The sequence below is a fragment of the Danio rerio genome, chromosome 2 (genome assembly GCF_052040795.2).
Source record: "Danio rerio strain M-AB ecotype USA chromosome 2, GRCz13ab, whole genome shotgun sequence".
In the NCBI taxonomy this organism is placed as follows: domain Eukaryota; kingdom Metazoa; phylum Chordata; class Actinopteri; order Cypriniformes; family Danionidae; genus Danio; species Danio rerio.
The window spans coordinates 58649368-58664030 of NC_141022.1; positions in this window are offsets into that span (position 1 = coordinate 58649368).

Consider the following 14663-nt stretch of genomic DNA (forward strand, 5'->3'; position numbering starts at 1 on the left):
GCACCAAGACCACCTCTTCAAGCAGGTCTCGGTACGCTGTTTTGGTCCACTTTTGGTGCGCACTCGAGTACGATCGATGCATTCACACCTGTACAAACGAACCACACCAAGAGGGAAAACAAACTCTAGTGCGATTCAACCGAACTAAATAAGGCAGGAGTGAAAAAAATATATAAAAAAATAAGTCAGGTGTAAAAGCACCCTAAATTGGCCATAGTGTATGAGTTTGTGTGAATGTGAGTGTGTATGGGTTTTCCCAGTACTGGATTGCAGCTGGAAGGGCATCCACTGCTTAAAAAATATGCCGGAATAGTCAGTGGTTCATTCCGCTGTGGTGACCCTCTGATAATCAGGTACTATGCTGAAGGAAAATGAATTAATGAATTTGCTATCTTTATGGGGACATCTCATAGATGCATTGATGTTTACCATACAAACCCTTACCCCTAAACCCAACCCTCACGTGAAACAATCTGTATTTTTAATTTTCAAAATATTTAATTTGGTGTGATTTATAAGCAGTTTTCCTTGTGTGGACTAATGAGATATTACTGCAAGGTGAAAAAAACTGGTATTGCTATACTTTTGGGGACATTTGGTCCCCATGGTGTTAGGAATGCAAGCCACACACACACACACACACACACACACACACACACACACAGGGAGTCAGAAAAAGATTCATGAAAGTGTGTTTTTATAACAAGCCCTCAATCGTTAAAGAGGGGAAACCGCCGCAGAGATTAAAGTGAAGATTTAGCGAGCATCAAAAATTAACGCCTGAATTAATCCTCATTCTAGTTCAGCAATAGAGACCTGCACATTCAGCATGACATTTTTAATCTGCTGATGACACAGTGGACAACTGGGGACTGAACGCTGATGTAATGAGGAAGGGGAAGTGTTCAGCCGAAAATAACAATATAAACAATCCTGTCATCATTTAGCCTTCTGCTGTTGTTGTTTCAAAGCTTATTTTTGTGGACTGGAAGTGTGCTTCACAAAGCCTGCGAACAGACCATGAAAAAGTTGAATTTGCAAACATTCACCAAAACATTGCGTTAACCTTTCTTTTACAATCTCATTTGTGCTTCCAATGAGCAATCATTATTTATAAACACAGCCAGCTTTCGCTTACTCATCCTATGATAAATTATGCTTCTGGCTTTAGGCAATTGCATCTGCTATGTTAATAAATAGTCACTAATTGCTTGCATGCAATTTCTGAAAGTTTGAGGTCTGTAATTATAAAGATTTAAATGGCACCTAGGTTACCCTTTTTTCAGATTTAATATAAGTCTTTTGCGTCTCTAGAATGTGTCTGTAAAGAATGAAAAATTAAAATGACAGCAACATTGCTTAAAGAAGAAAAATAAATAAACACAATCAAAAGGATAAATGAATTCGAGATACAGATCAAAAAGACTAGTACTAGACTAAAGATAGACAAAAGAAACAAAACTGGACTATATATATATATATATATATATATATATATATATATATATATATATATATATATATATATATATATATATATATATAATATATTATTTTAAGCATGTAACAATTTTAGTCAACAATTTCTCATAAATGTACAGTAACACACTGACAACAATGGTTCCGGCTGTAATTTTACAGTTGAAGTGCTGTATTTTTATGGCCCTGCTGTAATTTTACAGTAAAGTACTGGCAGCAATGGTTCCAGCAATTTACTGTAATTTTACAGTTGAAGTACTGTTTTTTATGGTTGATACAATTTTACATTAAAGTATTGATAACAATGGTTCCAGCAATTAACCATAATTTTACAGTTGAGGGACTGTATTTTTATGGCCGTGCTGTAATTTTACAGTAAAGTACTGGCAGCAATGGTTCCAGCAACTAACTGTAATCTACCATAATTTACCATAAATTGCCACAGCCATATCACCCTGCAGAGTCTTAATGCCCCAGTATAGTGAAGGGAACACTATACTGTTAGTGAGTGATGTCCTGACTCACTATGGTCATTAAAAATCCCATGGTACTTCTTGTAAAGAGTAGGGGTGTAACCCTGGTGTCCTGACCAAATTCCCCCTATCATGCCCTCCCAATCATCCCCATCCACCGAATTGGCTCTATCACTGTCCACTGTAAATTTACAGTTAAAGTACTGTCTTCTGATTCATGGCTGTGCTGTAATTTTACAGTAAAGTGTTGGCAGCAATGATTCCAGCAGTTTACTGTAATTTTACAGTTTAAGTACTGTATTTTTATGGCCATTCTGTAAGTTTACATTAAAGTATTGGCAGCAATGGTTCCAGCAATTTACTGTAATTTTACAGTTGAAGGACTGTACTATTTTCATGGCTGTGCTATAATTTTACAGTAAAGTACTGTCACCAATGATTGCAGCAGTTTGCCGTAGTTTTACAGTGAAGTACTGTTTTCTCTTTATAGCTGTGCTGTAATATTACTGTAAAGTTTTGGCAGCAATGGTTCCAGTAATTTACCATAATTTTACAGTTGAAATACTGTATATGTATGACTATGCTGTAATTGTACAGTAAAGTACTTGCAGCAATGGTTCCAGTATATTACCGTAATGCTACAACTGAAGTACTGTTTTCTTTTTATAGCTGTGCTGTAATATTATCATAAAGTACTGGCAGCAATGGCTTCAGTAATTTACCGCAATTCTACATTTAAAGAGCTGTTTTCTTTTTATTGCTGTGCTGTAATTTTACAGTAAAGTTTTGGCAGCAATGGTTCCAGTAATTTACCTTAATTTCACAGTTGAAATACTGTATATGTATGACTATGCTGTAATTTATAGTAAAGTACTGGACGCAATGGTTCCAGTAATTTACTGTAATTTTACAGTTAAAGTACTGTATATGTATAGCTATGCTGTAATTTACAGTAAAGTACTGGACGCAATGGTTCCAGTAATTTACTGTAATTTTACAGTTGAAGTACTGTATATGTATAGCTATGCTGTAATTTACAGTAAAGAACTGGACGCAATGGTTCCAGTAATTTACTGTAATTTTACAGTTAAAGTACTGTATATGTATAGCTATGCTGTAATTTACAGTAAAGTACTGGACGCAATGGTTCCAGTAATTTACTGTAATTTTACAGTTGAAGTACTGTATATGTATAGCTATGCTGTAATTTACAGTAAAGTACTAGACGCAATGGTTCCAGTAATTAACTGTAACTTTACAGTTGAAGTACTGTATATGTATGGCTATGCTGTAATTTATAGTAAAGTACTGGACGCAATGGTTCCAGTAATTTACTGTAATTTTACAGTTGAAGTACTGTATATGTATGGCTATGCTGTAATTTACAGAAAAGTACTGGACGCAATGGTTCCAGTAATTTACTGTAATTTTACAGTTAAAGTACTGTATATGTATAGCTATGCTGTAATTTACAGTAAAGTACTAGACGCAATGGTTCCAGTAATTAACTGTAATTTTACAATTGAAGTACTGTATATGTATGGCTATGCTGTAATTTATAGTAAAGTACTGGACGCAATGGTTCCAGTAATTTACTGTAATTTTACAGTTGAAGTACTGTATATGTATGGCTATGCTGTAATTTATAGTAAAGTACTGGACGCAATGGTTCCAGTAATTTACTGTAATTTTACAATTGAAGTACTGTATATGTATGGCTATGCTGTAATTTATAGTAAAGTACTGGACGCAATGGTTCCAGTAATTTACTGTAATTTTACAGTTGAAGTACTGTATATGTATGGCTATGCTGTAATTTTACAGTAAAGTACTGGACGCAGTGCTTGCACCAAAAGATAAACTGATATTGTGCTTAATTTGCCAAAAATTAAAATAACTAAAAGCATTGTTAATTGGCTGTTATTACAACATTTTACAATATAATCCAGTAGGTTTACAGTTAAATGCTGCAAATTTACAGCAAGTGATTAATCTATGGGACTTTGGTTGGTAATTTACAGAAATAACAGAAGTAACAGTATTTTACAGTAATTTTTATGTAAAATATTGTTGTTTTGCAACAATGTGATCATTTCATTCTGATTTTTGAGGGAACTGTGCCTTTAAATATCACTCCTTCATATTTATGAGCACATCACTCACACACAAACACACTCAGAGACCTAAGAATGAATCTCCGTCTTTGTTTAATTAGTTTTTACACTTGACTGAACAACCGTCCCTAAGCTTTTGTTGCAGGTTAAATTATCTGTGAAAAGAAACCCGAAGACCACAGGAACTAATAATGAACGCAAGCTTTGGAGTGCAAGAACGTTCCTGAATATCCCAAATGTGGGTAATTACAAGTAAATCCGTCTGTAGGCCAACAGAAACCCCCAAGCACATGTGGACCGCCGGTCTCCACAAGTTAATGAGAAACGATTTACGTATTCAACATTGAAAAAACACATCAACTTTTCATCTGTAGAAAGTTGTCAGGAGAGGAAAATGAGCATGTTTGATGAAGGCTTGTCTCCTGACATACTAATGAAGGCCTTTTGTGTGTATTCGGCATATGAATAATTAATAAGTATTGGATTTTGCCTTCAGAAAGATGGAGAATCTCTTTAATTAGTCGCGTTTGCTGAAGCTTGTACAAAACTATAAATATACTGTATGGACACTTCAAAAAGTATAAAAGGTGATAATAGGTACTGTCTTTCCATAATTTTATTGAACTGAAATATGTACCATGCAAAGCCGGTAAATATAAAGAAACAAATATGAGCAAAGGCAAAACCTACTTTACCTTTTTGCATTTACTGCATTAGCATTATTGAAACATTTAAATAATAAGAATATTTATATATTTATATATATATATATATATATATATATATATATATATATATATATATATATATATATAGATGTATGTATATATATATATATATATATATATATATATATATATATATATATATATATATATAGATGTATATATATATATATATATATATATATATATATATATATATATATATATATAGATGTATGTGTGTGTATATATAGATGTATGTGTGTGTATATATATATATATATATATATATATATATATATATATATATATATATATATATATATATATGTATATATATATATATATGTGTGTGTGTGTGTGTGTGTGTGTGTATATATATATATAGGATAACGCACAATGTCATAAAGTGTGAATCATCTCAGACTGGTTTCTTAAACATGACAATGAGTTCACTGTACTCAAATGGCCTCCCCAGTCACCAACATTCAATCCAATAGAGCAGCTTTGGGATGTGGTGGAATGGGAGATTGGCATCATGAATGTGCAGCCTACAAACCTGCAGCAACTGCGTGATGCTGTCATGTCAATATGGAGCAAAATCTCTGAGGAATATTTCCAGTGCCTTGTTGAATCTCTCACGGAGGATTGAGGCAGTTCTGAAGGCAAAAGGGAGCCCCAGCTGGTACTAGTCAGGTGTACCTAATAAAGTGGCCGGTGAGTGTATATTTTATTCAATATATTGAAAATTTATTTCACTTTTATTGTCTGCACAGAGGCAGAAATGTATATTTACCACAGTACATTACTCAATATATATTTTCAGATCATTATTTGTAATTACTTTTGAATATTGGATGATAAAAGTTTTTTTTTTTCTTTCTCTTATTTTAGGAATCACTCAGAACACCCTAGCAACTGCAAATCATGCTGCATAGCAACGTAGAAACCACATAGTAATGGCCCGGAAACATCCTTCATTATTGCAGTGAGTTATTCATTTATTCATGCATTCATTCATTTTTCTTCGGCTTAGTCCCTTATTTATCAGGGGTCGCCGTAGTGGAATGAACCGCCAACTATTCCAGCATATTTTTTACGAAGCAGATGCACTTCCACCCACAACCCAGTACTGGAAAACACCCATACACTTTCACATTCACACACACACTCATACACTACAGCCAATTTAGTTCATCAATTCACCTATAGCGCATGTGTTTGGACTGTGGGGGAAACCGGAGCACCAGGAGGAAACCCACGCCAACACGGGGAGAACATGCAAACTCCACATAGAAATGCCAACTGAACCAGCCGGGACTCGAACCAGTGACCTTCTTGCTGTGAGGCGACAGTGCTAACCACTGAGCCACCGTGCCACCCAGAATTTACTTTCATCATCAAAATATGATGACTCTCTCTCTCTCTCTCTCTCTCTCTCTCTCTCTCTCTCTCTGCGTTCTCATCTCTCGGTGGGTGTTGAAGCTAAATCGAGGTTATTTCTCTGGCTCTTCACACGTCTGTAATTAGCATGGTTGTTTTTAATTCTAATTTAGCACTTGTCAGAAAGCGTGTCCACGTCTCTCATTTTTACTTCCTGAATGTGAGCACAGAGACAGTAACACTTAAAGCAATTGTTTGCGTCAATGCTTAAAATAATAACACCAAATACTGCATTTTTGACTGATTTCTGAACCATTATGTGACACTGAAGCCTGAATTAATATATCAAAGAAAACATATTTTAAATTGCAATAGTATGGCCCAATATTACTGGATTATTCAAATGAAACAGTAATGCAGTCTGAAGGCTGATTTATACTTCTGCGTCAAATGCCAGCGTATGCTACGGCGTAGGGCTATGCGTCAATGCGTAGGCTGCGCCGTAGCATACGCTGGCATTTGACAGTAATTGTGCTGTTTTAAACTATGAAGTAAACTATGAAGTTTTAAACTATGAAGTAAACACAAAACAAAACTTTCCATCAGCTCCTTCACGGGACTCCACACTTGTAAACAATTGCTCCATCGGGCTCGCCCCACTCGCGCGGCTCTCGGTCCCGCCCAGACTCATCAGCACTACCAAGCCGACCAATCACAGAGCTTGCACTAAGCGTCGTTGCGACATGTAGTTACATATTTTGAGAGGCGCACATCAGTGGCCGTCTGCGTCACTGATGTGCGCCTCTCAAAATATGTAACTACATGTCGCAACGACGCTTAGTGCAAGCTCTGTGATTGGTCGGCTTGGTAGTGCTGATGAGTTTGGGCGGGACCGAGAGCCGCGCGAGTGGGGCGAGCCCGATGGAGCGATTGTTTACAAGTGTGGAGTCCCGTGAAGGAGCTGATGGAAAGTTTTGTTTTGTGTTTACTTCATAGTTAAAAACTTCATAGTTTACTTCATAGTTTAAAACAGCACAATTACTGTTTAAAGCTAGGAATAAACTACTTTTGAAATGTATACAAAAGTTTTTTGAAGAACGACTAGGGGGGTATAATCTGAACTTTAAAAACTTTAAAAAGTTTGTGTATGTCTGTATGGGGTGTAAAATTATGGAACAGTCTAGATCAGACTCTAAAACAACGTCAGGATATTAATCAATTAAAAAAAAACTGTATAAATGTATATTAATAAAGGAATATAATGATGAAGGTGACTGAAAAGGGATAAAAAGAGAAAGGTATGATGAAAATTTAATTAATGACTATTTGCAGTACTATGTTGTTGTTATTGTTGTTTTTTCTTTTCCTCTATTTGCAGTACTATGTATTTTATTTTTATTTTTTCTTTGGGTCTATATGTTACAAAATGAAAAGGTACAAATGGAATCAAACAAATTATTTATCAAAGATGCTGTGGCGAGGGGGCGTGGCCGAGAGCCGTGGGAACGGAGTGAGGCCACCGCGTAAGTGGATACACCTGCGGTGCGCACCTGCTTCGGATCCCACGGAAGGAGCTCTGGACGATAAAAGGAGGAACGATGGCAGAGGAAGCCGAGAGAGGACCGGGCCCGGACATATTTTACTTTTGCTTTCAGTTTGACGGCAGTCTCCGTGAGGAGCTGCCATCCGATTGTTTTGGTTTAGACGGCAGCCTCCGTGAGGAGCTGCCGTCACTGTTATTAATAAATCAGTTAAAACCTGCGTCGATTCTCCGCCTCCTTCTTCCCGGCGGCCAAAGGGCTGTGAACTTCATTACAGTGGTGCCAAATCCCGGGAGAAGGAGGAACGCGTTGTCCAGATGCCCTCGCCGCTGAGAGAGGGGGCGAGTGTTCGGGAGTTAACCCGAGTGGGGGAGAAACCCGTTCGTCTGCCCAGAGTGCCGGGGCGGCCTGAGGCTGGCGAGGAAAGGATCTGCCTGCTGCCGTCTCCCAGCATGGGGAGGAGCAGGGGACGCGAGGCTCACCACCGGAGGGGAAAGTGATGGAGGGAGCCATCCCACAGAACCCGGGGGAGTCGGCGCGATCCGCCATGATGCCAGAGCCTGCATCCGTCCACCGAAGCGGGAGCGGAGCAGGAGACCAGAGATGCCGCTAGCCAGCCAGGAGAACCGCCGCCGGACGCCAGAAGACGGACTGGTGGATAGATACCTCCACAGGACTCCCAGCACGTCGTCTCATCTCTCAGCTGGTGGAGGACCGAGTGGCAGCGTGTCTGGAGAACCAAACCCCTTTTTTTTCTTTTCTTTTTCCTCTCTCCCTTTACTCGGTCTACTCCGTCTTTCCTCCTTTTGTTTTTTCATCTCCTTTTCTCTCGGCCCGTCTCATATAGGTCTCGCGGGTGGTGTGGCGCCAAATTTATGTGTAATAGTGTTGTTCGAAAATAAATAAATCAAATCAAAAATAGTTAAAGTTGTTGCACATCCGCCGGTTCCTGCCTCAAAATGAGCGAGTTTGAGTCACTTGTACATCCAGGAAGCGTTCAGAAAAAGACAAAACACCAACGAAGAAACTCGACACAGAGACACATGAACACATCACTGCCAACTAGCGTTTCGGAAGTGTTAATGCAGACCAACAGAGACATCGCGCAGAAGTATAAATGCACAGCTACACGCGTTACATGCGACATGGGTTACGCCGGTCACTTGACGCAGAAGTATAAACCAGGCTTTATGCCGCTTTTTGCAGGCATTCTCCGGAGCACCCGAAGGAAACCCACGCCAACATGGGGAAAACATGCAAACTCCACATAGAAATGCCAACTGACCCAGCTGGGGCCTGAACCAGCGACCTTCATGCTGTAGGTTGACAGTTCTAACCACTGAGCCACCGTGCCGCCCAGGCTGAATTTTAAAAAAATTATTAAGTTGAACATAAGTTAATTCATTCATTTTCTTTTCGGGTTAGTCCCTTTATTAACCAGGGGTCGCAACAGTGGAATGAACCGCCAACTTATCCAGTATATGTTTTACTCAGTGGATGCCCTTCCAGCTGCAACCCATCACTGTAAAACACCCATAGACACTCAATCAAACGCATACACTACGGCCAATTTAGTTTACCCAATTCCCCTTAGCACAGGTGTTTGGACTTGTGGGGGAAACCGGAGCACCCGGAGGAAACCTACACAAACACGGGGAGAACATGCAAACTCCACACAGAAATGCCAACTGACCCAGCTGAGGCTCAAACCACCGACCTTCTTGCTGTGAGATGATCATGCTACCCACTCCGCCACCTTTTTTCAGTGTGTGAAATATCAAACCTCCCCATCACGATGCCAGGGTGCTGCTGTGTGGTCTCTATGCTGGATTTTTGTGCAAGGTCTTTCTCGACACACTGTGATATTCTGGTCTCCATATGACTCAAGTTCCTCTTTCAAAGTTTTTATATTCGCACCCGACAGCCCATAACCTTATACAAATGCAGTCAAGGACACTGAAATAATTGCCTGTCACAGAACTGGGGGCTGCATTGTGCAAATATGCTGATCCACTGGTTATGAAGTCAGTATTTTTGGTCAAATGGTTTCTTTTTTTTTAAGCTGAGTGCAATGTGGAAAAGCAGATCAATCTCAACACAAGGAAGTCGAACTGTTTTTCTTTATGTGGCTAATCCGCACAAGATTTTATTCATACAAATGAAAAGGGTGGCCTCGGAACAAGAAGGTCACTACTTTGAGTTGAGGCTGGGTCAGTTGGCATTTCTGTGTGGAGTTTGCATGTTCTCCTTGTGTTGACGTGGGTTTCCTCCGGGTGCGCTGGCTCTCCCCACAGTCCAAAGACATGCGGTATAGGGGAATTGGATGAACTAAATTGTCCTTAGTGTATGTGTGTATGTCCTGGTCCTCCAGGTTGGTGGTTGAGCATTGAGCAAATGACCCATCGTGTAAAAATTTGATGTCATGAAACATCAACATGGTACGGCTAAATATCAACTTCAATATAAAAGCTCTGGGAGTAAATAAGTAAGTAAGTAAGGGTGAAATCAAAATGTGCAATGCTTATTTTGCTGGCACTTGTATTGTTATTGTTTTAGGTGAATAATTAATCAGTGAAAGTAAAAAACTGAAGTACATGAACGCACTGAAATAAAAGTCAAACCGGGAGACACAAACCCAAAATTAGCTGATATTTGGCAGCTCCATCAAGTGTTGCCAACCCAGGCTCATTCTGAAAATGTAGTCCCGTGGATGTTTCTGGAGACTGGGAAATACGTTCCAGGAGGTACGTATGGCTGCATTTAATTTTTTTTAAGCAAACGCTATGGGGCGGTATGACGCTGTTCTCTTTCGCTTTTACCAGTTGACCGCTTACCTCCGCTTGGAGGGCTTTCCCGCTGCAACCAGTTTGTCTAGTCAGCTCATCTTGTATGTCGGCAGACTTCAGATGCAGAGAGAAGTTGACCACGGCGACCGGGTTCGAATCCGGGGAGGCGAAGAAATCATTAGACGTCAACGTCTGATTGATTTTACGTTGTATTGGAAAGTGACCAAAATTCAACGTTGAGCCAACATCTTAAACCAACGTCATATTGACATCAAATACTAACATTTATTTGTCAGGTATGGCAACCAAATACTAACGTCAGACTGACATAATAGTGGTAACATTCACACAATGCCAAGCTGTAACATCATTAGACAATGATGTTTGGTTAACTTTAGGTTGTGTTGGAAAGTGACCAAAATCCAACGTTGTGTCAACATCTTAAACCAACGTCATATTGATATCAAATATTGACATTTATTCATCAGGTATGGCAACCAAATACCAACATTTTAAACTAACGTTATATATTTACACAATGTCAAGCTGTAACATTATTAGACGTTGATGTTTGGTTGATTTTAGGTTGTTAGGATGTGACCAAAATCCAACGTTGAGTCAACATCTTAAACCAACGTTATATTGATATAAAATACTGACATTTATTCATCAGGTATGGCAACCAAATACCAACATCTTAAACTAACGTTATACTGAAGTCAAATACCATCATTTTTTTATCAGGTATGGCAACCAAATACCAACATCTTAAACTAACGTTATATTGACGTCAAATACTCACATTTATTCGTCAAGTATGGCAACTAAATACCAACATCTTAAACTAACGTTATATTGACGTCAAATACTGACATTTATTCGTCAAGTATGGCAACTAAATACCAGCATCTTAAACTAACGTTATATTGACGTCAAATACTGACATTTATTCGTCAAGTATGGCAACTAAATACCAACATATTAAACTAACATTATATCGACGTCAAATACTGTCATTTTTTTCATCAGGTATGGCAACCAAATACTAATGTCAGACTGACGTCATTGTGGTAACATTTACACAGTGTCAAGCTGTAACATCATTGGACGTTGATGTTTGGTTGATTTTAGGTTGTTAGGAAGTGACCAAAATCCAACATCAAGTCAATATCTTAAACCAACGTCATATTGATATAAAATACTGACATTTATTCATCAGGTATGGCAACCAAATACCAACATCTTAAACTAACGTTATATTGACGTCAAATACCGTCATTTTTTCATCAGGTATGGCAACCAAATACCAACATCTTAAACTAACGTTATATTGTATATTAGACATTGATGTTTGGTTGATTTTAGGTTGTTAGGAAGTGACTAAAATCAAACGTCAAGTCAACATCTTAAACCAACGTCATATTGACGTTAAATACTGATATTTATTCGTCAGGTATGGCAACCAAAAACCAATTTCAGACTGATGTCATAGTGGTAATGTAGGGAAAGTTTACAGTTTAACCCAAAGAATGACCAGTCTGGTACATGAAGAAGAGCCGGAGTCAGAGATTTATATAAATAAATCAAGTTTACTGAAGATAGTTTGCAGTTTCATCAGCAGAAGCCAGCTTCAACACTCGCAATGAGTTCCCAGGCCGCTCTGCTTACAATCGCAAATCAATAACAATTATACTCTCACATAACGTCATTAACTGCGTCTCACATATAGGTGTTCTAACCTGATTGGTTAAAACACTGATAGACTAGGAAAATTTCCACGTGGGGTTTGTGCGTACAATTCTGAACAATATCTAAACATAAACGTCAGACATCCCTTAGACCAGGGGTCACCAATCTCTGTCTGTGAGGGCCAGTTTCCCTGCAGGTTTAAGCTCCAACTTGCCTCAACCAAGCGGCAACCTCCCGCTCTCCCTCAGGAAGCCAATACGGAAGTAACTAAAACTGCAATTCATGGGAAATTCCGCTAGTCCTGGCCGCTCCTGGCTCCAAAACAGAGCAAATTTCAATTGAGCCCACTGTTAGAATGGCCAACTTTACAGCTGAAAAAAAGGTGTTTACAGCCTGGTACAAAAAAGATTTTGGTTAATACAGGTAATATTACCCTTCATGACAACTGTGAGGGGGGTGAATTTTTTTATAACTCATCCGTTTCCTTTATATTTAGTTATATTAAGTTTGCATAATTAAGGGAGTGGCCACTTGAGTGACAGCTAGATCTCGCTGGTCGCCGTCACGTCACCTCAGCTGAATCCTGCAGATTAGTCACTGAACTCGGCATATTTATTGTATTTCTGTGTTGTTTTATGTGGCTTTACACACTCAACTGCCTTTTGGACTTGTTTCCCACAATTATTAGATGGCATGGCATGCTGAGGGCACTTAATTGTGCTCACAAACCATTCACGTGGCCTCCGTTTCCCATGTGAGTAAAGTTATATACTTATATACCATCTCTGTACATGTATTTGTTTTATTTAAGATCATTTATCGTTTATATCTATATTTAGAGCTGTAATGCACTTCAGAATCTGTCAGATTGATTAGCTGTAGGCTCTAGAACCGTCATCTGCATTGTCATACAGTGTTATGCTGGATTTCATCAATAGTCTTACTTTAACTAACACAGACTATATCTGAAGTGTTTGGAAGTAATTCGCGTTTTCCTCCTGTTGAAAAACGTCATAAGAACAATGTTTAGTGGCTCAATGTATTACCGCAGTGTTTTTAAAAGTCTAAACACTTTATTGATATAGTACACAACCAAGCACAAGTGGTCAGAACACAAACGAGTCACAGGTGATAAAGTATAAAGCATTTCTCCCAAAGTAAAGTGTGTCTGAACCAGGTCCAAGCTAAATGCTAGCAGGTGTCTGTAGCTCCGCCCACTCTCCGCCTCTTTGCCCTTGTTTGGTATCCCGCCGTGAGTGTGATGACGCGTGACCAAAATGGCGACGGTTGGCCGCGCCTACTTGTGGCTTCTTTTTTTTTTTTTTTTTTTTTTTTTTATTGTAGTATTTACAAACATAGTACAATAGAATACATCTCACAACAGTTATGAACATAATAAAAATAAATAAAATAAAATGAAATAAATTCTTTCATTTATACAATGCATAAACATGCCAGGGGTAGAAAAAAGAATAGGTAAGATAATGATAATCATATAAAAAAAAAAAAACTTATTCAATCAAATGAAATTTACATAATGCCTCATATGTTTTTTTAGCTTTTCTGTTTTTTATGTTACATAATGTAGTACCATATTGTTTAATCTCCTTTATAAAATGAACACAATTTGGCTTAGCTTTGGCCCATTTCTTTTGCGCTCTTCAGAAACCTATGGGTGACGTCACGGATACTACGTCCATATATTTTACAGTCTATGGCCTCAACACACCAGCCTGAATGTTTCAAGTATACCTAGTAAGATCTTGATTAGCTTGTTCAGGTGTGTTTGATTACGGTTGGAGCTAAAATCTGCAGGACACCGGTCCTCCTGGAACAAGTTTGGTGACTGCTTTAGACTGATTGGAGCTGACTCCAGACCTGTGAAACGGATCAACAATCAAATAGAACACACACACTTAAGGTACAATCTGTTTCTTATCCAAGGCTGAGTGTACTGAGTGTAAAATCACCTTTAGACATTTTAGACAGTATTAACCCATAGAAATACCAATAGAAACAGTTGCTTCCAGTCCTCAGCTCATTCCACTGTGGTGACCCCTGATTAAGAAAGAAGCTGCGTCCCAAATGGCACACTATACACTATGCACTCATGCACTATGTACTTATGCACTTACACACTTAACAGGATAGTATATGTATGTAGTGTTGTCCCAAATGGCACACTAATGTTTTTTTACTAAGCGGAAATTCAAACCGTTTCCCTGATGACGTTTGACTGTTGCCAAATCAGTGAAATTAACGACTGAATTATCAAGTAATACCTGCCGTGAGTATTGCCGCATTTACCATCCGGAGGCGCTATAATCACTCTCGTAGGAGAATTTTGCTTTCACTATCCAAAATAAATAAAGTTATTCAACATGTGCGTCCGATCGCTCCGCCCCTTCCGCTACGTAAGCAAACCTGCGGTCGTTGAGTGCGTGAAGTGTCCATCATTACCAATGACTGTAAAAAATATGGACGACGCGACAGC